General features: G+C 38.1%; 1 protein-coding gene across 2 annotated transcripts in view; it reads left to right on the top strand.

The window, feature by feature from the left end:
- Positions 1 to 2854: 2854 nt before the first annotated feature.
- Positions 2855 to 24339, top strand: part of ACSL3 (acyl-CoA synthetase long chain family member 3) — a 69981-nt gene continuing 48496 nt past the window's right edge. Inside the window, exons 1-2 of one of the 2 annotated variants that reach the window (XM_081261600.1) lie at positions 2855 to 2992; positions 23163 to 23220. The gene's annotated coding sequence lies outside the window, so the exon portion shown is untranslated. The remainder of the gene's footprint in view (positions 2993 to 23162; positions 23221 to 24339) is intronic. The other variant, XM_081261601.1, reaches the window with a different exon arrangement.

Below are 24339 nucleotides of genomic sequence, written 5' to 3' on the forward strand. Positions count from 1 at the left end.
CCAGCCTCCCTTGCAGCTAGGACATGGCTGTGTGGTCATTGGTATTTGCAGAAAGGTCTGCTGTGAAAGAGTTTAACAAAAAATGGAGTTGGGTGAACATACCTCTATTCTTTTTTTTTTTTTTTTTTTTTTTTTTTTTTAAAGAGAGAGTGAGAGAGGGGAGAGAGAGAGAGAGAGAGAGAGAGAGAGAGAGAATTTTTAATATTTATTTTTTAGTTCTCGGCGGACACAACATCTTTGTTGGTATGTGGTGCTGAGGATCGAACCCGGGCCGCACGCATGCCAGGCGAGCGCGCTACCGCTTGAGCCACATCCCCAGCCCCATACCTCTATTCTTTGGCTAGATGAAGCTGTGTCTTTATGTGACACTTGAAACTGTGGCTGACCCAGAGGACTATGAGGGGTTGATTTACAGATGAACCTGATAGACTGAGTGAAAGATGGGAAAAGCTAGTTCATTGATGACAGAGTCCCTGGACTGATTTTGGACTTGCCCTGCCTCTTGAGTTTTCTTTCTGTAAACTAATAAATGTCATTTTAAAGTTTTTTTTTTTGGGGGGAGGGGTAGACTATTTTGTTTCTTGAAGCCAGAAACTTCTTATCTCACAGAATATCATCTGCCACCTTAAACCCTCTTCCAACAAACTCACTGGAAGTGAAAGACCAAAATAATTTCTGTTGAAAATCTAAACATTAGCTGGCCCTGGTATTATATTTAAAAGGGAAATTCAGTTTTTTTTTTCACACAGTATTTTATAATGTAAAAACAGACCATTAGGTATTCTGGCAAATTACAAAGACATCTTCCCTCAATGTCCCTGTTGCTGGGAGAATAAACAAAACGTTAAAAGGGACTGCCTTGTTCCTATAGATGTTTCATTCAGTTGGTCATTAGTTTCTAAATTAAACTTTTATAAGAAGAAGGAAAATGTGGCAAATTCTGTAACTCTCAAAAGCTCTCAATAAAAATATACTGAGAACCTTCCCAGAAAAAAAAAAGCAACTGTATATGTGGGTTCTTTTAATGGAAAAAATAAAAACAACCTAGAGAGTAGTGATATTACATTTCTGTTTATTCTGTTAAACAGAAGACAATAATTTAGCATTTTTTTAAAATTTATTTTTCGTTGTAGATGGACACAATACTTTTATTTTACTTATTCGAATCCAGTACCTCACATGAGTCAGACAAGCACTCTAGCCCCAAGAATTTAGCATTTGAATTCCAAGTAATATTTTCTTTTAATATAATTCTATGCTTATAATATATAATGTATATGGAAAGAGATAATCAAGAAACAGTGCTGAAATTTTACTCATCTGCTTTGTGGTCATTGATGGGGAAAAAAGGTCTACTGTTATTTTTTATCCATTAGAAGTTAGAAGGTTTTTCCAGAGGCTTCTCATGGCTCTGGAACTGCCCCTTCTAAGATATGCAACCCTCTGCACAGCAGAAATTTTGAGTTCCACTTATTGTTTTTGTCTCTATGGATATTATTTCCACAGATTAAGGAGAAATCCGACTGCCATATTTTTCTAGTAGGAAAACAGGTTGCCTGAGTCAGGTGTTCTTCCCTAGAGGTAGCTGAACTGGCTCTGGGCCCAAGGTGAGTGAGCTCTCTGCCCGGTGCATCATTGCTCCACCTTGTGCAAGTTCTGGCAGCTTCCCTTTTGAGATTCTCTTGGGAAGTGAGCCCCTGCTTCAGCCTGAGGCTGGCTCAGGAACGCAACCTTTCACCTAATTTTTAAAAAAAGTTCACAGACTGGCTAAATAATAAGTCTGTTAAGGATGAGGGAAAAAAGCACCCACTCCTACTGTCACTAGTTTAATGAAAGTTTTCTTTCTTATATAGTACACTGCAGTTTTCGTTCTACTCATTAGTGTTTGGTGTGTGTGTGTGTGTGTGTGTGTGTGTGTGTGTGTGTGTGTTTGTTTTGCTTGCTTCTGGGGCGGCGGCAGTCTACCTGCCCCGGAGTACCTTTTTTTTTTTTTCCCCTTTTTGTAGCGTTTCAAACTAGAAGCAATGGCAAACTCTGAAAATATGGAAACTACACTTTTAGATTCCCAAGAGCGTTCAAAACCCGTAATTTGGAGTAAACTTTAACCTTCGAAGGCAGATAGCAAACTTGCATAGTGAGTGAATTTAGGAAAAAACGGGTTATATGCTGGGTTAAATGAAGTCCACAAAAGAGAAATAATAATCGGCATGTTTGGAGATTTAGAGTATCCTCCCGCTCCAGGCATTTCCAAAAGTAGTTTTATCTTGCAAGATTTAACAGAAATTTGTGTACAGGGTAACTAACCTAGTTCAACGAAGAAAAAAAAGAATATGCATAATTATTTCTTGATCTAAATTCCGATTTACACATGATAGCAATAAAAGCGCGTTTGTAGTTCTTTATGGGGGGGGGAGGGTGGTCTTTTCTCCTGAGGGACAGCCCTCGCGCAGACCCTCGGAGACCAGCTACTTCTCCCACGTCGCGTCCGCCCGTCCCGCTCACGTCCCCGCACGGTGGCGGCCAGGTCTCCCAGAGTCGACCCCTTCCCCACCCCGCGCCGGCTGCGGCCAGGTCTGGAAGCCGGCGGCGGCTCCGCAGAATGACCCATAGTAACCCCGCCCCGCCCCGGGCCGCCAGCGCCGCGCTCCCCGGCCGGCCTGCGATAGGCCCAGCCCCGCACGCGCCACCGCCCGCGGGCCAATGGGCGGCGGCCTCTCTGCATATGCAACGAGCGCAGGCCCGGGGTGCGCGTCCCGGGGTTCGGCTCAACAGACGCTGCTCAGCCGGCGCCGGGGAGCGACGTCGCCGTTGTCGCCGTGGCTGGGGCTGGGACGAGGCGGCGGCGGACGGGACGCAGACGGTCGTTTCCTCGCAGTGCGGCCGCGCCGGCCGCGCCGGGGTCCCCTGGAGGCGGCGCGGGGCGTGAATGCTCCGGGGCTCAGCCAGGCCTGCGTGGGCCCGAGGCCGGAGGAACCGCGGCTCCGGCGTCGCGGTGAGTGCGGCGCCCGTTGTGGGAGCGGCGGGGGCCGGTTGGCGGCGCGGCCTCCGCGTGCGGTCGGGTGGGCCCGAGGGGCTCCCGGGTGCGGGGGACGCCACCGGCCCGGGCCCGGGTCTCCCGCGCCACCGCGGAGCTGGCTCTGCGGCTGTGCGCGCAGGCGGTCGGTGGTGCTGGGGAGAAGCAGCGGTCAGGCGGGGAGGCGTCCGTGCCAGGGTCTGGGGAGCGGGCGGCGGGGGCCTCTGCCGGAGAGCCCACGTGAGCCGGGAGCCGCATCCCGGGAGGAAGGATGCACGGGTCCCTCCCGGCGCTGCGGGGACGGGGGCGGGGTCGCCCACTCTAATAAGCTGGTGCAGTGTCCGTGGGAGGCAACCCATCCCAGCGGTTTCGGAAAACCCAGGCTGGAGGGACGGGAGTGTTCTTTGCTGCAGGGTGTGGGAAGAATTTGAGCGTGTGAGGAGGGTCGACCTTGGCTGTTTGTTGTGGGCACCCTTCCTAGGTGGTAGGACTGGAATTGAGACCGAGGTTTGGGGTTGCTGGTTGCTGGTGTAGTTTTCCTGAGTGCATTTTCATTACATACTAGTATGTCATGGGATGCGTAAGTAACACCGAGAGAGAGCCTATCGCCAACAGTCCTAGGGGGGTAGGTATTATTAGGCCCTTTTCACAGATGAAGACCCCGAGGCACAAATTGAACTGGTTTGCCCAGACTATCTAGTTCTAGATGTGCTCCAAGCTATTGTCGATAGGGCCCCTCCAAAACAGAAAGAGTAGAACAACGTCTTGAAAATTATATGGGAGCTAAAGAGGGAATAGGCTTTGTGCAAGCGATTATAGCTGAATAAAATGACAGCTGACATTTATTGAATGCCATGTACTGTTCTGAGAGCTGTATGCACAGTATCTCTACACTGTTAACAACCTTCTAGGGTGGTGGTTACCCATTTTACGGCGGGAGAAACTGCAACGTGGACACATTAACTTGCCCTAGATCTGAGCTAGTAAGAGGAGAAGCTGGGGTTCAGACGGTCTTGTCTAAATCCAGAGCCCTTACATCCACCGCTATAATGTGCTGCCTCTCCTTGGTGGCTGGCCAAATAGTTTTGTGGGTGGATTTTTTGGTTTGGGTGGCCAGGAGAGCTGTAGTTTGGTGACACCATTTGTGATCATTGGAACCTATTTTGTGTTCCCAACTTGGCTCCAAGAGTTAAGGGGTGCCCTCCAGAGAGTATGTTAGAAAGTTATCACAGGGCTGGGGATATAGCTCAGTTGGTAGGTAGAGTGCTTTCCTTGCAAGCGCAAAGTTCAATCCCTGGCACCACAAAAAGAAAGAAAAAAAGAAAAAAGTTTCCACAGGAAAGAGGTGTTGAGACATGGGAGTCCACAGTACAGACTTTATTCTTGTGTTTTCTGGCATTCTGGCATCTTCCTATGCAGTTCTCACAGGTAGGTAAGAGTAAGGTCACTATGGTCACTATAGTATTCATTTCCCCTTTAGGTGTTTTCTGATTTCTGTCAAAAGGGTTGATTCTGTAGGATGACAGTGTTGTTAGGGGATAGGACAAGAATGGCCTATTGAACTTAAGGGTCAAGGTGACAAGTCATATGGTATCTTTGGGGCTCAGTTATTGGGGTAGTAAGTTATTTGGATGAGTAACTTCAAGTTCAAATGTTCTGTGAGTCTAAAAATGTCCTCCTTGAAAGGAGAAATGAAGGACAGACCAATTATGATGGGAAAATCAGCTTCTCTCTTCTTTGCAGGGGGCCAGTGTTGAGGGGGATCCGATATTCAGGCTTCAAGGTCTATTTCATTGTGTTTCCCTGCTGTCTGGTTCCAGTTAAATGACTTAATTCTTTTTGGGGAGTTGGTGTGGGTGTGGGTGGGCACTAGGGATTGAACCCAGGTGTGCTTAATCACTGATCCACACATCCCCAGCCTTCTTTATTTTTAGACAGGGTCTCACTAAGTTGCTTAGGGCCTCACTGAGTTGCTGAGGCTGACCTTGAACTTGTGATCCTCCTGCCTCAGCCTCCTGAGTTCCTGGGATTACAAGTGGGCGCCACCATGTCTGGCACTAATTCATTTTTTCATTCAATTAATTAGTTTACTAGAACTTTCTAACTTCTGTTTCATGTCAGGAAACTTGCTAGGTGCTTGGGGATACAGCAGTAAACAGGATTAATGTGATCTGTGCCCTTAGGCAGAAAACAGACTCCAAGCAAATGATTGTACAGATAAATGAATAATTACAAGTTATGGTACATGTAGTGAAGGAAAGGTATTGAGGGAATGAAGATTATAATCAAGTTTGTGATTTAGATAGAAATCTAGGTAACTTTTTTGAACTGATATGGTGAGATTTTACTAGATGACAGTCTTGTATTCTGAGATTGTAGTTGAACACACATAACACAAGAGTTTGAGAACTTTTGAGCAGTGCTTATTCATTTCAGCATCTATTCTTTATAGATAATCTATAATGCTATTCCAGCTCACCTTTCAAGAGAAGTAAAGGGAGATAGGAAACTTTTTCAAACAGTCATTCTGTTTGCCTTCAGGGTACTTAAATCTTTAATATTCCTGAAATGCTTACCTTTTTTTTCCTTGAGGAACAGTTGGAAAGCAAAAATCTTTTGTGTGCGATTTGGATTTGAAGATGGGATTTAGATTTTTTCCCCCCAGGAAGCTGGGCCAAAGATGATAGGCTTTTCTAATTTTTGATAAGCAAGTATCATAATTATCAAAAGTATCTATTGTAGTTTATCCTTTATAGAGTGACTTAACTTTAAATTCTCAGCTCTCAGGAGGCAAATGATGGCATGGATTGGGGAATATATAAACTATTAAATACATAAATATTTCAGTTGAACATGTATGAAGCCCGTGTAGATAATTCATTACAATGCTTTTGCCAAAATCAAGCTGCATGCAAAGTACTTAACTTGGTTGTACCATGTGGAATAAATACAAAAATGATAGTCCCTTGCCTTTAAGATTTCAATTTAATTAGTAGCTTTAATACTAATACTCAAATTTAACCTTCCTGCTTTCCAGTGTACTACTGGATGTTGGTTCATTGGAGCCTTTAAAAGAGCCCTGATAGCAGAAGTATTGAGAAAGTGGAGATTTTATGGTAAAATTGTCACAACCTGGTGATAAACAGTATATAAGATGTGAGTTATTGAATGATTACTAGATGTTGCACTCACCACCTGAAGGTCACTATGTGTGCTGGCCAGTGATGGGGCTAGAACTAGGTTTTGGATGTGGGGAGAGCATGACTGTAGTTTTGGAAATGATCACTTGGAGCTGCCCTCTATTGAGGTACTGGTTTAGGGTGCAGAAGTAAGGTTTTTGAGCACTAGTGGTAGCTAGTGAGATTGCCTATAGAGAGGCCAAAGGAGGAGGCCTGGGCTGGTGCTGGGCAGAGAAGGCTGAGTTTGTAAAGGAGACCAGGAAAGAGCGGTGGCCAGGAAAGTGAGAGGACAGCCAGGAGCAGATGTTCCTGCATGGGAAGATATTGATTTCTGTGCAATGCTCCTGTGAGGGCAGAATTGAGAACCATCATTGGTTTAGCACCATGGAAGTCATTGATGACCTACACAGGAAATGCTGATCTGGTGGCAGGAGATGAGGGAAATGGAGACAGCAAGTGTATAGGAAATTTGTTTAAATGTTGATGGGAATGCTTGCTTGAGAGGGAGAGGTTGAATATAGCGGAGAAAGGGTCACTCGTTTCTGTATAGTTCCTAAGAGGATGGGAGGGCATGAAATTCAGAGCACTAGCCAGACCTGTGACTTGGCTGGGAAAAGGGGCGAGGGGCGTGTCTTCTATAATAATGGAAAACAAACCTGTACTTCATCACAGAGTTCGAAACACGTTCCTTTAATTTGCCAAGAACTATTTTATTCCTAAAAATCAAGCCAATTTTTGCTGATTCATGACCTAGTCTTTGAGAAATCCACACCACAGAAACATTGTGTGAAATTGGTTTAGTATGTGGTTTAGTCTTGACTTCATTTACCTTATTAAGTTATATACTTTAATCTGACTTTTGATTATAGTTTATGCCTTTTATGAAGGAGAAATGTTAAATTCTGTGATTTCTTTCCTATGTGCTTATTTTTGTTTTCTTAAGAAAAAGTCTTCAGATTTGTTCTGTTTTCTGAGATTTTAAGTGCTACCTTTTAAATTAAAGTTTTAGCATCTCTTATTACTGAACTATGTTCTCTTATATACTGTTTAAAACGTAAGGAATTCTGTTTTAAATTATGTTTTAATTATTAAAACATAAGGAATAACAAACAGAATTTTCCCATTTTGAAGGAAACAGTGGACTCATTTGATCCGCCATTTATTTAGAATTGAAGCTACTCAAGTAACTAGCCTTTTTTAGATATGTCACTTCCAAATATAGGTATCTACTTATTTGTTTGTGAAGGCGTTTGTTGTCATGGTATGCAGGGACATTGATTCATTTATTGTCTCTTTATTTAATGTGTACTCTGCAAGGTACCAGGAACTTGGAAATGATGAACAGTTAGTTTCTGCTCTCAGAGAGCTCATGACAGGAAAGAAGTGTGTGAACAAACATCGCAGCGTGGTGTGATGGAAGAAAGCATATGAGTAGATTCGTTACAGTATGATTAATTAGTGCAGCAGTGGAAGAAAAACACGCAGAGTGGGCACAGAGCAGTGGGGCTGAGCCAGGTTTTCCAAGATGAAACGAGTTTTGCCAGGTGAACAAGGGAGCCAGGAAATAGAATGCTTTACCTTGAATTTGGAGCAGGTGGTTGTGTGTGTATGCATACACAGATACATTTACATCGAACAATGATTGAATAATATTGCTAAGAAAATTTAAAAAAATTTCTTACTGTTCTAACATTGCTTGCTCAAGAGGTGCAAAGCTGCTCAGTTTTCCCTGCCCTATCATGGTCAACTCTTTATTCTATCCTCTATTTCATGTAAAAAGTATTGGTCTTAATTATATTCTTCTGATACAAAGCCTGGTTTTTCTTTTTTTTAAATGGGTGGAATAAAGATAATAGCTAACACATTTACAATATACTGTGGCCAGGTACTTGTTCAATTTTCTTTTCTCTTATGAGGTAGACTCTTTTATCATTCTTATTTTACATTTGAGGAAACTGAGGTAACAGAGGATCAAAAGTGACTTGCCTCAATTGGTGGGTTTTATCCCCTGCAGTTTCATTCCAGAGCCCATGTTCTTAATCGAGGTTCTCTACCTCTTCTCGAGGGCCACCCTTTTTCTTGAAGTTCATTCACATTGACTTCTAAAGGCATGATTATATCTGGAAAGGAAATGTGAAGACATTTAAGGGCAATGTTATATCTATTTTAAGTTGCACAATTATTGTTCCCAATAAAGCCCTATTTTTTTTTTAACAGTAGGGAAAACATAAGGAATAACAAACAGAATTTTACTAGAAATTTCTTCTTATACTTGAACATACATACTTTCGGATACATTCTCTTTTAACATTCCTTCAAAGCAATCATTATCATTGCCCGCCCCTCCCTCCCTCCCTCCCTCCCTCCCTTCCTTCCTTCCTTCCTTCCTTCCTTCCTTCCTTCCTTTCCCGAGCCTTGTGCATTGCATGACAAGTACTCTACCACTGAATTACATCCTCAGCCCTATCATTGTCCTGTTAGCTTTCTTTTTTGGATCAGAAATATAATGGAATTTGGGATGCCATATCTGCCAATTTCATTTTTTTTCTCTCTTACATAAAGTGTAGAGGTACTTTATGTCTGAAAAATATTTCACAACATTTAATCCAGTTAAAGAAACTGACTCCCATCCTCCGAATCTTCCAGCTAGCCACTACTCTGAATTTGATGTTTATTATTTTTATGTATTTTCCCACAGTTTTACTACATATTAGTATCCTCAAAGCGTATTATATTGTTTTGTACATTTTTAAACTTTGTTGATGGTGCTTTATGTATTCTTGGGAGCATATGGTTTTCTCCCACTCAGTGTCACTTATCAGTGTGGTTTCACCAGTTGAGTTTCTGAGTGTGGGTACATGTTGATTTACTTCATTCATTTTTACTGGAACATGGTATGTTACATTTAGGGCAATGCCACATTTATTTCCCCTTTAATTTGTTGGTAGACTTTTAGGTTATTTCCATCATTTTGTTATTACAATTAATTACAATAAGTCTTCTTGAACAAGAGTATTTTTCTAAACCCATTTTGACATCTTGGTTACCTTGCACTCTTTTTTCTTTGTTCTTAATATTTTAATCTTAGCCCTCCTCAAATCCTTATATTTCTTGACTTAAGATGCCTTTGTCTATTGTACTTAAAATACAAACTATAATGGACACTTTGCTGCAATTTCTTGATCTATGAAATAGAGTTAATAGAATCTACCTATAGATCACAATATTTTAAATAAGATTGGTGTCTGTAATATAGTTAGTATTCAATAAGATGAACTATTTTTATTCGTCATTTTTAGAGGATGCAGTATTTTCAAGTTTACTCTTTATTATTGCCTTCTCTTTTGAAACAGCATTATCATCTTCACATATATTAGTATACCTCAAGGAGATGTCTCATTGTAACTCTTGTTAGTGGAGATTGGGAAGAGATGTTGATGAAATTGAGAGATATTAGTAGGTTTTCTTATATTTTGACATCAGTCTTTTAGGATTCATTTTGTGCTTAAATTCTTTTGGAGATATACACACACACACACACACTCACACAGGATACTGAAAGTATGTCAATATCATGTACTTCTCATTCAGATGACTGACAAGAGTCTACTTTTATTAGTTATAAATACCTTGAAATATGAATCTGATAATAATTCAGGTGATATTTCTAAGTATATTATTCTTTATCATCAACTGTGTGTTGCTGTGTTGAGAAGGAACCATTGAAATTTGTGTGTGTGAAACTTGATATGTAAGTTTGAGTTTAACCTTTCTCAGCCTTCCATTTCAGTTTCTGAAACAGAAATATTATAATTCTGATTGTACAGGGTCATGAGGATTGAGGGAGGTAGTAGATAGTAGTTCAGGGCACACAACTGACTACCTGTGAGTTGCTTCTTTCATCTCTCTGCCTCCCTCTTTCGTTTCTAACTTCTCTCTTAACTTCCCTTGTTCCTGTTTTCTCTGATCTGTTTTATTCCTTCTCCTTCCCTTCACTGTGCTTTTGAGTCAACAGTAACAAGGCATTCTTAATCCAGCAAGTTAGTGAATCTGTTATATAAATTCAAGTATACATCATTTAAAGGGGACTAGGAATATTAATTCCTAAGGACAAGAGTTTTCAGGCTATATGAAGGTAACTGGTCAGATGTGGTAATGGTTAAATAAGCAGTATGAAGGACACAGAGGTCATGTTTGTCTAGAATAGCCGTGGAAGGATCAGCTAAGCACAAAGTTAGGTTAGATTTGTACAAAGACTTGGGTTTGAGAAAGATGCTCACAGTGGGTGTTCAGGGGAAGTAGAGATGGGAAGAGGAGCATTGATAGGTAACATTGAGTCATCAGTTGCTTAGGAGGACTGAGGAGACTGAGGATAAATCACATCCCATGGGGAAACAAGGATCAGAAATGCAAGGAACAAAAACAATTAAGAGCTTGCATAAACTCATTAATTTATTGATTCAACTCAGAAAGTAATTGTTGAATGAATTAAAGGTTATTGGAATAGGAATGGAGATGAACAGCTAGCAAATGAACAGAACAGGAAGAACATGGGACCTAGTCCCAGTGGTTTGTTATTCTGCTGTTAGGATTGTCAGTGTGGCATTATTCAAGATGTTCAGTCTTAATAGACCTCTTCCTTTTTTGTAATCCTCTTACTTTTTAAAAATATCTGCTATTCCACCATTGTTCTTTTTCTTTTCATTTCCCTCTGCCCTCTCTTACTTGGCTCAGGATTTGTGTGTTACCTACGCCTTAATTCTTTTAAGTGTTACCTATTAGCATTGTTCTTTTTTTTTTGTTGTTGTTGTTGTTGTTTACTACTAATTCATTGGGGTATTTGCCTGGGTCTCTTCCTGTTTAGACATCTCAATAAATAAGATTCTCAGCATCCATAGAGAAGTTCAGGATGGAGTTAGGGCCTTTGGAGGTTTGGCACAAGAGATTGTCTAATCAATTATATGTTAAGAAATTAGTAGAATTTGGTTGTACACAGAAGGTGCTAGTGTACACTAGAGAGAGAGTGATAAATAAGAAAAATACTGCCCTTCTTTGGCATGTAGAGTGAGAACATGAACATTAAGTAGTTCCATAAGCAGTTATTTAATTATAAATGCAATAGGTACTGTGAAGGTAGAATTGAGGGTGCTGATAGTAAAGAATCAACCTAGGCCATGTTTGGACACTTCTCGGAGGAAGTGGCATTGAACAAATCTGGTGAAGGGGATGTGGTATGGAGGTAGGGATGAGTGGGCAACTTGTGAGACAGAGGCTTGAAGCATTGGGGAGTGATGTGGAGACTTGGCATTGGGAAGAATCCACAAGAAGGCCAGAGGACAGGAGTTTTCCTGTCAGTTGTTTGAGATGAAACTGGGCACAAGGTAAATAGGAACATAGAATGTGTAAGACAGGAGTGAAAACAAAGCTCTCTGTTAAAGGCCTTTTATTGAGAGTAGAGTGTGTAGGTAGATTCAGGAACTTGGAGGCTCTGTGGTGCCAACTAAGAGTAGCTATACCAAGTCAGTGTGTTGTTTTGGTTCTCATTTACTACAGAAAGTTTAATTTTTATTATTATATAGTAATAACTTTTTCCTTCTTGTGGTTTGAATTGTATGATTTTTAATGTTAGAATTTACCAAAATAATCTTTAGCACTATTAAACATCTATAAACTTGCAACAATATATCTAATTGTAATTTATTGCTTTGGTTTTGGTATTACTCACATAGTAAGTTGTTAGTAAAATTTTTCAGCTGGATTATGTAATACTTTATAATATTTTGTAGTGCTGTATGTTTTGAGCACATAATTTAAATAAATATGTTTATTTGCCAGATTCTGTTCATTTCTTGTGTAAAACAAGATTTTAGTACTATTTCTATATAAATTTGTAGAAATTATAATGCATTTATATATATGCTTAAAGTTTTTCTTCATCACAAAATGACTACATGAAAAAGATTAGAAAATACATAAAAACATAAAGGAGAAAATAAAAATCACCATTAATTGTACTTTCCAGATATAGCCACTGCTGAAATTTTGGTGCTTTAGTCTTGATGTATATTTGTGTGTGTTAATAACAAAAGTGGAGTTGTATTTAATTTTTAATTACCTTTCTTCATTTATCAGGAGCAATTCCCATGTTATTAAATATTCTTTGAAAATATTTTTCGTGGCTACATAATAATATAGTGTTTATATATATCATGACGTATTTGACCATTTCCCAGTTATTGGATATTTGCTTAATTCCTTTATTCCCCTTATTATAAATAACCATAATGGAAATCTTCAGGAAACTTTTTTCCTCATTAAAGATTCCCAGAAGTGAAATTGTTGGGTCAAAATGTATGAAAAAATTTAAGGCTCTTAATAAAAATTATAAAACTGCTTTCCACAGTTGCTGTACTTATTTTTGTGCCCTCTAGTGGCTTGTAAGAGTGTTTTCACGTAGTACCTGTATGTATTGAAAATGAGGAGAAATATTTTTTCATATTAAGAATATTTTGTGAAATTAAAAACTTTTTTTTTAGCAGCCCAAATATTCATTTTGGTTGAACCAGTCTTGATCTAGGTCTGATTTAAATAATTGCCCTACTTAATTTTTTTTTTTAAAATTCATTAGCTCTGAGCATCCTTCCCTGCTAAGAATTTGGAGAACAGAAAATTTCAAGATTTAAAATTTTTTTTAAAGATATAAAAGTAAAAACTGAAGGTTGCAAAATTTTCATTTGTGTGAAAATTTGAATGGAGAGATGAAATTGGGAATAATTTAAAAATTTAGCTTTTGATTTACTTTTTTGTTATATATAATCTGTTAAAAATAGCACATCTTTAGCGCTCAGTAAATGGACCTATTGCTATTTTTACTGTAAAAATTTCTTTCTCCAACTCAGGAAGTTTGGATACAAGTATCCCTCAAAGTTCCCTTTGGCCTTCTCCCTGGTACTAAGGGGGTTGGAGAGAGGGTGCTGGGGTGGAGGGAGGGACCTCTCATATCCATTAGTTGTGATTCAGATGAGGATAATAGTTGATCAGTATAGCATCTGTTAAGATCTGGGTTTTATTCAATAAATTATAAGTTGATTTTTTTTCACTGGTTGATTTTATAACATATTTTATGTCCCTTTACTTTTGGTTCCTAGAAAAATGATAGAAAAATTTTCTATAAATTCATCCTTATCTGTACACTTAACTTTCATGTAGTGATTTTAGAAATAAGTGCTGTTTAGTACTGAGAGAGGTTAATTATACCATATTTTAGCGTAGGAAGGATCACATCTGGAAATCTAGACAGCCTCACTGATTGCTGCTCCCCTCAAGTATTAACTGGTTGTTGAATGAGCTGATGGTAGGAAGCCAGCTAACCAGCTTCCCTGTCCCTTTACCTGTTTTAGGGTTTCCAGAGTAGTTTCAGAAGCACAGATGTGCTTTTCTTTACTAACTGTTGTTTTCTGTCATATTCCTTCCATTTTCCCTCTTTAAAAATATTCATCAAATCAATAAAATGTATAGAACATATAATGTTTTCTAGGTTTATTGGCATAATTATTTCAAAGATGAATCATTAGAATGTCTACCTTTCTGAGGTAGGTAGTAAAAACATTAAACATAATCCATGTGAAAATAGGTATATTCAAAGTATTTTGTGTTCTTGAAGAATGGCTAAGCAGTTGTTAGAAGACTTTATAATTGAGTGATATCTGAGGTGGGCTTGGAACTGTTGCACATGTGTGAAAGTACTGATATTGATGGATGGGGAGGAGCAGTAGATGGGAATTTGCAAATCATAGGACTAGCTCTGATTTCTGGTACCCTTGTCACTGCCCTTGTTTGGGATAGCTTTCCTCAATAAATTGTTCTTGTTATTTTTGTTGTACTGGGCAATGACACCAGGACTTCACACATGCTAGGCCTGTGTTCTACCACTGAGCTACATCTCCAGCCCTCAACAGATATTTGAACTAATTATTACTTTATGGCTTTAAATTTTTTCTCAAGTTAGGCACAGTGGTGTACCTGGTTACCATGGAGGCAAAGAAGAAGATCACAAGTTCCAGGCCAGCCTAGGCAACAGAGCAAGATACTATCTCAAAAAATAAAATAAAATAAAGTAAAATTCCCTATACCCATTGAAATTGTTGAAAATAAAATAGTAGATGATAATGGAAATTGACTTGGATGAATGGAAGAATAACCTTTTTTTAAGTCATGAAGCCACAGTGATAAAAAGTCATGAAGGTTTACCTTCCCAAAGATATTAGTAGTAGAAGTAAGGTGAAAAGATTTGGAGAGTGTTGGAGAGGAGACCACTGAGGGATAATATGGGAGATGAGCTGACTAATTGCCGAAGAAATGCATTAAGTAGGCCAGAGGTCCACAGAGATACCACATATAATAGAAGGAGCATGTGGTTTGGAGGGGTTGAGAGAATTTGAGAAGGAAGGAATTGAGATTGAGTTGTAGTGGTTAACAATAGGGATCAGAGAAGTCAAGGGGATTGGAAGTTTAGATGAAGTCAGTTGGGATTGAGTGAAAAAATTCGTAGAATAGGACCAGTCAGATAAAATCAGGAATGGAGGTGTTTGGGGTTCATGTACCCATCCTCTCGGCAGGTCTGTATTAAGCATCTACTATGTATGCGTGGTCTTTGAGTAGAATCAATGATAACTCTAAATTTAACGTGTATTTTTACCTGTGTGGAGGCTCAGCCCTTTATTTCTGACAATATACTGAATATCTCTTCTGGTCTTTCCTACAAACTTAATAACCTACCCTGCACTCATATACTTTGCATACATACATCTGCTTTTCCTCCCGTATTCCTTGTTTTTATTGTAAGCCACAGGTTCCTCCACAGTAGAAATGTTGACGTTTCTCTTCAGAGCCCTGACTGTTTGTATCTTATCTGACAGGTCCTGTTCATTTTGCCTCATAAAAGTTTCTACAGTTGGTCCTGTTTATCCTCTGCTGCCTTAAATTCTGCACCTCTTCATTCTGTGTGTGCTTGAAATCCCTTCTGGTTTATTTTCTATGTAAACCCGAGCAGTCAATCAAAAAAAAACCATTTGTTCAAATGCCATACTTAAAAACCTAGCTCATTCTGTCTTCAGCATTTTCTAACCCCTCCCAGGTTTTCTGTGTTCCAGCCATTTCGGGCTGCTTGTGGTTCCTCATTGTGTTCATTTGTGCATCTGTTTGTTGGGCTGGCATGACGGAGGAATCAGCATAGAGGAGTGATTTAGCTCATCTGCGGTCCAAGGAGGACTTCATGGAGGTTTAAACTGAATCTTGAAGGATGAGTTTACTTTGGCAGTCCTCTTAGCTTCTTTTGTTTCTCTCCAGTTCCATATCCCAATTTCAATTTCAAGGTGAAGACACACACAGGTGAAGCCAAGAGTGTGCCCACACATTCATATTTTTGATATAAGCGTCACTCTAGATACCTGTGGATGTCCATATTTGCTGTGATCTGCTGGGGTGGATGTGGAAGCCAGCTGCTTTGCAACTTATAATCAGTTTTACTCACTGATCTAAAACGCCACAATTGTTAGTTAAAAAATTGCATGAATATGTTTGGTTTTCAAATTCTGTACCAGAATAATAGTGTTTGTTTTGATATCTAATAGGACAAATATGCATTAAGTATTCTTTTTCTCTCAAATTTTAATAATCTTAATTTTTCTTCCATATTAATATATTAGTATTAATATATTAAGATATATTAAGAAACCATACAAAACAAAAAGTTAGAAAAATCTCACTAGGATTTTGATTGGGATTACATTTGGATAACAGGTTAATTTTGGCAGAAATATATTTTTCCTTTCCACTCAGAAATAAGTCTGTCTTTATGTTTAGGATATTTAGTGCCTATCACAATAGCATTTTCCATGTGTCTGTGTGTGTGTAACCTTTCCAAGGTCTCATACATGCTGGGGAAGCAATCTGTCACTGAGCTACATCCCCTGTCCTGGTATGGGTGTTTTATAACATGAAATGTTTTAAGGTTGTTTTTGTTGTGACTAAGATCTTGTTTCTTTTCATTTGCTAACTGGCTGTTAATACTATATAGGGAAAAACACAATTATTATTATTATGTCCAGATGCCTTAGTGAATTCTGCCTCTGGTGGGATAGTATTCAGATGATTGTTTTGGATTTTGCCTGACAGCCACTTATCCATGCTGAGTGATGTTGTTTGTTTTTCCTTTTCTAGCATTTATACTTTTCTCTCTCTCTCTCTCTTTTTTTAACTTGTCATTGTATTGGCTAGACCACAGTGCTGTCCAAAAGAATGTAGTGAAAGCCAAGTATATAAGCCATATATATATATAATTTTAAGTTTCTAGTTGATACATGATAGTAAAAGGAAACAAGTAAATTTAATTTTATTTAATGCGGTAAATCCATAATATTTCAGTGTAACTAGTACAAAACTTACTAATGATCAATTTTATATTCCTTTTTTAAAACTTAGTCTTTGGAACCTCTGTGTATTTTACACTTTGAGTATACTTCAGTTTGGACAAGCCTCATCCCAAGTGCTCAGTAGTGCTGTGGTTAGTTGTTAATTCATTGGATAGCATGTATTAGAGTCTTCTTAATAATATACAGTAGTTATGTTCATAGTGGGCTTCCTTGTCTTAGTTTTACTTTAATGGAAATTGCTTTTGTTCATTTCTGATAAATACTCTTTTTTTTTGGATAGTTTTCTTTTGTTAAGAAGTATCTTTTAAACTCAAAAAACTTAACACCATAATATCCAAATAACCCAATCAGTAAATTGGCTAAGGATCTGAACATACACTTCACAGAAGAAGAAATACAATCAACCAACAAATATATGAAAAAACGTTCAACATCTCTAGCAGTTAGAGAAATGCAAATCAAAGCTACACTGAGATTTCAACTCATTCCAGTCAGAATGGCAATCATCAAGAATACAAGCAACAATAAATTTTGGAGAGGATGTGAGAAAAAGGGTTCACTCATACATTGCTGGTGGGGCTGCAAACTGATGCAACCACTCTGGAAAGCAGTGTGAAGATTCCTCAGAAAATTTGGAATGGCACCACCATTTGACCCAGTTATCCCACTCCTGAATTTCTACCCAAAGGACTTAAAATCAGCATATTATAGTGATATAGTTACATCAGTGTTTATAGCAGCTCAATTCACAACAGCTAAACTATGGAACCAACCTAGATGTCCTTCAGCAGATGAGTGGATTAAAAAAAATATATACACAGTGGAATATTACTCAACCTTAAAGAAGAATAAAATTATGTCATTTGCCAGTAAATGGGAAGAGCTGGAGACTATCGTGCTAAGCGAAATAAGACAATTCCAAAGAACCAAAGGCCGAATGTTTTCTCTGATGTGTGGACGCTAATTCACAATAAGGTCAGGGTAGGGAAGAACAAGTACTTTAGATTAGACAAAGGGGAGTGAAGGGAAGGGAGGGGGTTTGGGGGTGGATAGGACAGTTTTGAATGAACGGGACATTATTACCGTATGTGCATTTTATGATTACATGACTGGTGTAATTCTACATCATGTACAACCAGAAGAATGAGAAGTTTATTTATGTATGATATGTCAAAATGCATTCGATGCCAAATTTAAAAAAATTGAAAAAGTATCTATTAAAGTTAATGATTTATATTGCTTCTCTTAAATACTTCTAAAAAACATACACTGACATGATCACAGGGGATGTATGGGTATCCTGATATGGGTGTTTTATAACATGAAATGTTTTAAGGTTGTTTTGTTGTGACTAAGATATTGTTTCTTTTTATTTGTTAACTGTCTGTTAATACTAAATAGGGAAAAACAAAAAGTTTTCTGATACTTATGTTGACTTTTAAATTTCAGCTGCTATTATTAATTTCTAAGAGCTTTTTCTTATTTTTATTCCTTCTTTTATTTTTTAATTTTATACCTTCTTTTCCCTCCCATTTAGCCTGTTAATATAGAGAATGATAATTGTGGAGTCCTAGTTGTGAAGCAAATTTATACTTGTAAACAAACCATGTTTGAATGTGATGTAGTATTTTTTGGGGGAGGGCACTGAGGATTGAATTCAGGGGGACTTGACCACTGAGCCAAATTCTCAGCTCTATTTTATATTTTATGTAGAGACAGGGTCTCACTGAGTTGCTTAGCAGAGGCTGGCTTTGAAATGGAGATCCACCTGCAGTGGTGTAGTATTCTTTTAACTCTGCTAGACTAGATCTGCTGGTGTTTGGAGATTTTTTCCCTAGAGTGCTTGTCCTGTGTGGTTATGTTGAGTTTTGGAATTAGCATCATATGTATGCTTGTAAAATAGATAATAAAACTTGAGATCAATTCTTGCTTAGAAACTGTCTTTGAGAACTTTTATCAAAGGCATATATTCACATGGTTGAGGGACTTTGGGTCCTTACTTGTCTGGAGAATTTCTTTATTCTACTTGTAATTGATGGGCAGTTTATTTGGGAGTGAAATTCGAGGTTAAAATTAATATCCCTCAAACCTTTTAAGGCAAATTGTTCATAGCCACCTGGCTTCAGGGTGCTCAACTGTTTGCTGCAGTGTGATTCTCATTCTTTTATGGAAAGCTCCACAATGTATCCTGATTTGTTGGAAGTACCCTCAAATTATACTTTCTAATAACACCAGCTTTTACTCTGAGAATCCTTGTTGATCACTTACAGGCACACCTTATTTGTAGATGATCTGCTTTTTGTGTCTTTTTGGAAGCCTTTAGGGTATTCTTACACCTTGTGCTCTGAGGATTCAGCAGGCTGTATCATGAGGTCAAGTTTTTCCATCATTCATCTGCTCTCCTCTTTAAGTTTGAAGACTAGTGTCTGTCAGTTCCAAGGTACTTTATTGTAGACTGCTTCAGTGATTCTCCTACTCCTCCTCCTCCTCCTCCTCCTCCTCCTCCTCCTCTCTTCTCCTCTCCTCTCCTCTCCTCTCCTCTCCTCTCCTCTCCTCTCCTCTCCTCTCCTCTCCTCTCCTCTCCCCTCCCCTCCCCTCCCCTCCCCTCCCCTCCCCTCCCCTCCCCTCCCCTTCTACTTTTCCTTTCTAGAACTCCTTGTAGTGGCACTTGGATCTCTTTTAGATACATTTGACACCTTATTTTTAAATAGAAGTCAAGTTCTTTGATTAGTCTTCTCTTTTGCCTTTTTTCTTCCTTTCTGGGAAATATTCTTAATCTCATTTTCTGATACTTATATTGACTTTTTAATTTCAGCTGCTATTATTAATTTCCAAGAGCTCTTCTTATTTTTATTCCTTCTAGGTAGCATCCCAGTCTTGTTTTGTAGACATATATGAGAGTCTCTTTCCCATTGAATATTAATTACATATACATATTTAAAATTTCCCCCCACTTTCTACATTATATATTTCCATTGAGGTTCCTCTTCCCCTCTGTTTCTCTTTCTTTTAAAGCAGTGGTTTTTCTCATCTATCTGGTGATCCAGAAGTTTTATCTTCTGTCTAGATTTTTGGTTTTAATGGCTACTCTGTTTCTTTTCCCACCAATTGTCAATTCTGCCACCAGATTTAACATTGTGAAACATAGATCTGATTTTGTTATTCTATGCATGAAAATGATACCTCTTCAGAAACCTGGTTGACGTCTCAGCCACTTTGCATGGCATTCATTTGCAGTGGCAGTCCTGTGTTTGCTTCCTAGGGCTGCTGCAATACATCACCACAATGCCGGTGACTTAAAAGAGCAGAAATTTATCCTCTTATAGTGATGTAGGCCAGAAGTCTGAATCAGTATTACGGGCCAAATCAAGGTGCTAGCAGAGTTTCTGACCCTCTGAGGCTCTGTGCAGGAATCTGTCCCTTATATTTTCCAGCTTCTGTTGGCTGTTGGCATTCAGTCTAGTCTCTTAGGCCATTGTTGTCAAATCTTTGTTTCACATCATCTCCTGTGTATGTGTGTGTCTCAAATCCCTCTGTTGCTCTCTTACAAGGGTACTTGTGATTGTTTTAGGGTTCACTGGATAATCCAGGATCATGTTCCTGTCACATAATCCTTAATTACATCTGCAATGATCCTTTAAATGAGGTAACATTCGCAGGTTCCAGAGATTACAGCCTGGTACCTCTGAGGTTTTTTGTTTAGCTTTCTGTCAGTACTTTTGAGTTTTCTCTAATTTCTCTCTCTCTTTTTAAATTTATTATTTACTGATGGACCTTTATTTATTTATTTGTTTAAATGTGGTGCTGAGACTCGAACCCAGTGCCTCACACATGCTAGGCAAGTGCTCTACCACTGAGCCACAACCCTGTCCCTCTAGTTTCTCTTTTGTTTGTATGCCTCTGTGCTTTTGCAAATGTCATTATTTATTGTTCTGTTTAGACAAAAATGTATGTATTCAGTTCATAATGACTTCTTTGACTTTCTTCCTCCTAGACAGAAGACTGCATTTGCCTGTCAGATTTTGTACTACAGTCTTTGTACTTCTTCTAACAGTATTTGTCACATTAAAGCATTTTGCCTTGTCAGGCTTTACAGTGGTCTAGGAACTTTTTGAAGACTAATTAAACACTAGGGACTGCCCATTGGACCGTTTAATTAACACAATAAAGTAGGCCAAAGTAAGTATACACATGTGCCATACTTTCTCCAGGGCAAATTACTTACTTAAGAGGCATTTGCTAGGTCATAGGAATTTACATTTTCAGCCTTTGCTAGATGCTGCCAAATTGCCCTCCAAACCAGCTACACTTCCCCTTAAGTACTAAGCTCTATTCTGTTTCAATTTTTTTTTTCAATTCCTGTATTTTTTTTCATTAAAAGAAAATTAATGGGGAGAATGATAATGTTTTACTTTACATTTCCGTGATAGTGAGGTTGACCATTGTTTTTTCAGTATGTGAAATTCTGTTAATGTAGTCTGCTTTCTTTTATCTACAGAAATTGTACAAATATGGATATGAATGATGTTGCCGTTCTCACTTATATATAGGGAAACTGGCAGAAGATATTAGCAAGGACATTTATAAGATGTTTTCCTCCCAGATGGATATTTGAACATGTCTAGAGTTATAGCTAATAGGAAACAGAGCAGGGATTTTGAACTCAGTTATATCTGGCTTTAAGGCCTATTTCTTCTTTCCTCTCTATATCAGGCTGCCTTACAGATATTGCAGAGGTATGCTGAAGTTTGATCCAAAAGATTTAACTTTTAGCTCTACTTTCTAGCTTTGTGACTTCAGGTTGGTGTTAAAATATTTTTAAAAATGACTATCAATGACAGTCAATTTGCTTTATAGGTGATTGAGAAAAAACATTGGGATAATGTAAAAATGTGTTTTATGAACAGTATGCTGCTATGAATAATTTCAGTAATTATTATTCTTTTTTTAAATTTTGTTTTGTTTTTGGTGATTCTGGAGATTGAGTCCAGCGCCTTGTGCATGCAAGGCAAGCACTCTACCAGCTGAGCTCTATATCCACAGCCCCCCACCAGTAATTATTATTCTTTATTATCATCATTTTAATAAGTAAATAAATTTGATCTTTTCTTGTTTTTTTTTTTTTTTAATTTTGGAAGTCCTTTGTTTTTAATGGACTTTATTTTTTTAAAAGCAGGTTTAGAGTCACAACCAAATCTCTGTACCTTCTTCTCAGTTTTAAGAGAAATTTACTGCAGGACACATTCAGCTGCCTTCATTATCACCATCCCACACCAGTGGTACATTTGTTACAGTTGAACATGCATTGACACATTACCTTCACTGGAGGTCTGTTATTTACATCAGCGTTCACTATTGGTGGTATATATTCTCTGAGTTTTGACAAATGTATGATGATATGTGTCTGCCATTACATACCATTCAGAGTATTTTCACCGCTCTAAAATCCTTTGTGCTTTACATGTTCATCTCTCCTTACCTCCAAGCTTCTGGTGTCTACTGATCCTTTTTACTGTCACCATATGTTTGCCTTTTCCTTAATGTTATATAGTTGACATTATACAGGAGGTAGTCTTTAGATTGTTTTCTTTCAATTAGTAATATATATTTACATTTCTTCCCTTTTCGTAGGTCGCTATATAGGTTTCCTTTCTTTTTAGCATTAAATACCACAATTTATTTATCCATCCATCTAATGAAGGATTTGTTGGTTGCTTCCAAGTTTGTGATTATGAATAAAGCTGTTATAAACATTTATGTGCAGTTTTATTTTTTGGTACTGGGGACTTAAGCCAGGGGTGCTTTAGTAACCAAGCTACATTACCAGACCTTTTTATTTTTTATTTTGAGACAGGGAGGGTCTTGCTGAGTTGTGCTGAGGTTGGCCTGAAACTAGTGTGATCCTCTGTAGCTGGGATAACAGGTGTGTGTCATTATACCTGGCTCATGTGCATGTTTTTTTGTGAACGTGTTTTCACCTCTTTTTGGTAAATAGCAAGAAGTATGATTGCTACATCATATGTTAAGAGTATATTAGTTTTGTAAGACACTTCTCTCTCTCTTCCATAGTGGTTATACTATTTTTCATTTTCATGAGCAATGAATGAGAATTCCTGTTGCTCCTCATTTAAGTTTTTTTTTTTTTTTTAAATTGTAGATGGACACAATATCTTTATTTTAGTTTTCTATGGTGCTGAGGATTGAACCTTGGACCTCATGTGTGTGGGGCAAGTGCTCTACCACTGAGCTACAACCCCAGCCCTTGCTCCTCATTTTTGCCAGCATTAGGTATTGTCAGTATATTGGATTTTGGCTATGCTAGTAAATATGCAGTAAATATACTATACTTTTGTTGTTGTTGTTTGAGAAAGATTACATGATAAAATATTATTTGCTATTATGATAGAAGGTATTTCTAGAAAAACTCTCCAAAAAATTTCCTATGAGTTTTAGAAGTAAAATATCTTTGGGGAAAGGTTCATATTTTTAACTAAACTGTGATTAATGCTTATTGTCTTCATGTGTTTGTTTTGACAGGTAGTGACCCAAAGGCGCTTATCTTGAAGGCACTAGTACCTCCTACCATTGTCAACTGGTAAAATATTTAATTTTTTATTATGAAATATTGCTTTAAGCATAAAATATATTAAGTTAAAATAAGTTATGGCTAAACTGATGAAAATGCTTTCCATTTTGTGTTGTAGAATTAGGAACATTATGAGACAGTAGTTTCATACTTATTTTAACTCCATACAAACCTATTGAGCATTAAAGCATGTTGTTTAGCAACGTTGTGTACCTTCCTTTCCTTAGTTTGGATTTCATTAAGTGTTTGTACAAAGGATATGAACTAAGTAACCTCTTTATTTTATTAAGTTTATCGCTAATTATACTAATGTTAACCATTTCAACCTCTGATGGACACTATAAATTTGTATTAGTGTTATTATAAATTTCTAACTGGACATTTTAACAGAAATGGTAGTTTCAAGGTTAGGAAAACAGCAATGGGCTTTTTGTTAACCTTTAGAAAGTTCTACATGATAATTACAGTAGTCTTGGGCATGCCAAAATATAGCAAAGTTTTCGTTATAATGGTTTCTTTTATTTATTTATTTATTTTATTGGTTGTTCAAAACATTACAAAGCTCATGACATATCATCTTTCATACATTTGATTCAAGTGAGTTATGAACTCCCATTTTTACCCCAAATACAAATTGCAGAATCACATCAGTTACACATTCACATTTTTACATAATGCCATATTAGTGACTGTTGTATTCTGTTGCCTTTCCTGTCCCCTACTATCCCCTCTCCCCTCCCGTCCCATCTTCCCTCTCTACCTCATCTGTTGTTGTTCAGTTCTCTCCCTTTTCCCCCCTTTCCCCTCACGACCTCTTATATGTGATTTCGTATAACGCTGAGGGTTTCCTTCCGTTTCCATGCAGTTTCCCTTCTCTCTCCCTTTCCCTCCCACCACTCGTCTCTGTTTAATGTTAATCTTTTCCTCATGCTCTTCCTCCCTGCTCAGTTCTTAGTTGCTCTTCTTAAATCAAAGAAGACATTAGGCATTTATTTTTTAAGGATTGGCTAGCTTCACTTAGCATAATCTGCTCTAATGCCATCCATTCTCCTGCAAATCTCATGATTTTGTCATTTTTTAGTGCTGCGTAATACTCCATTGTGTATAAATGCCACATTTTTTTATCCA

Source organism: Spermophilus citellus (assembly GCF_964194105.1).
Source record: "Spermophilus citellus genome assembly, chromosome: 11".
NCBI lineage: Eukaryota > Metazoa > Chordata > Mammalia > Rodentia > Sciuridae > Spermophilus > Spermophilus citellus.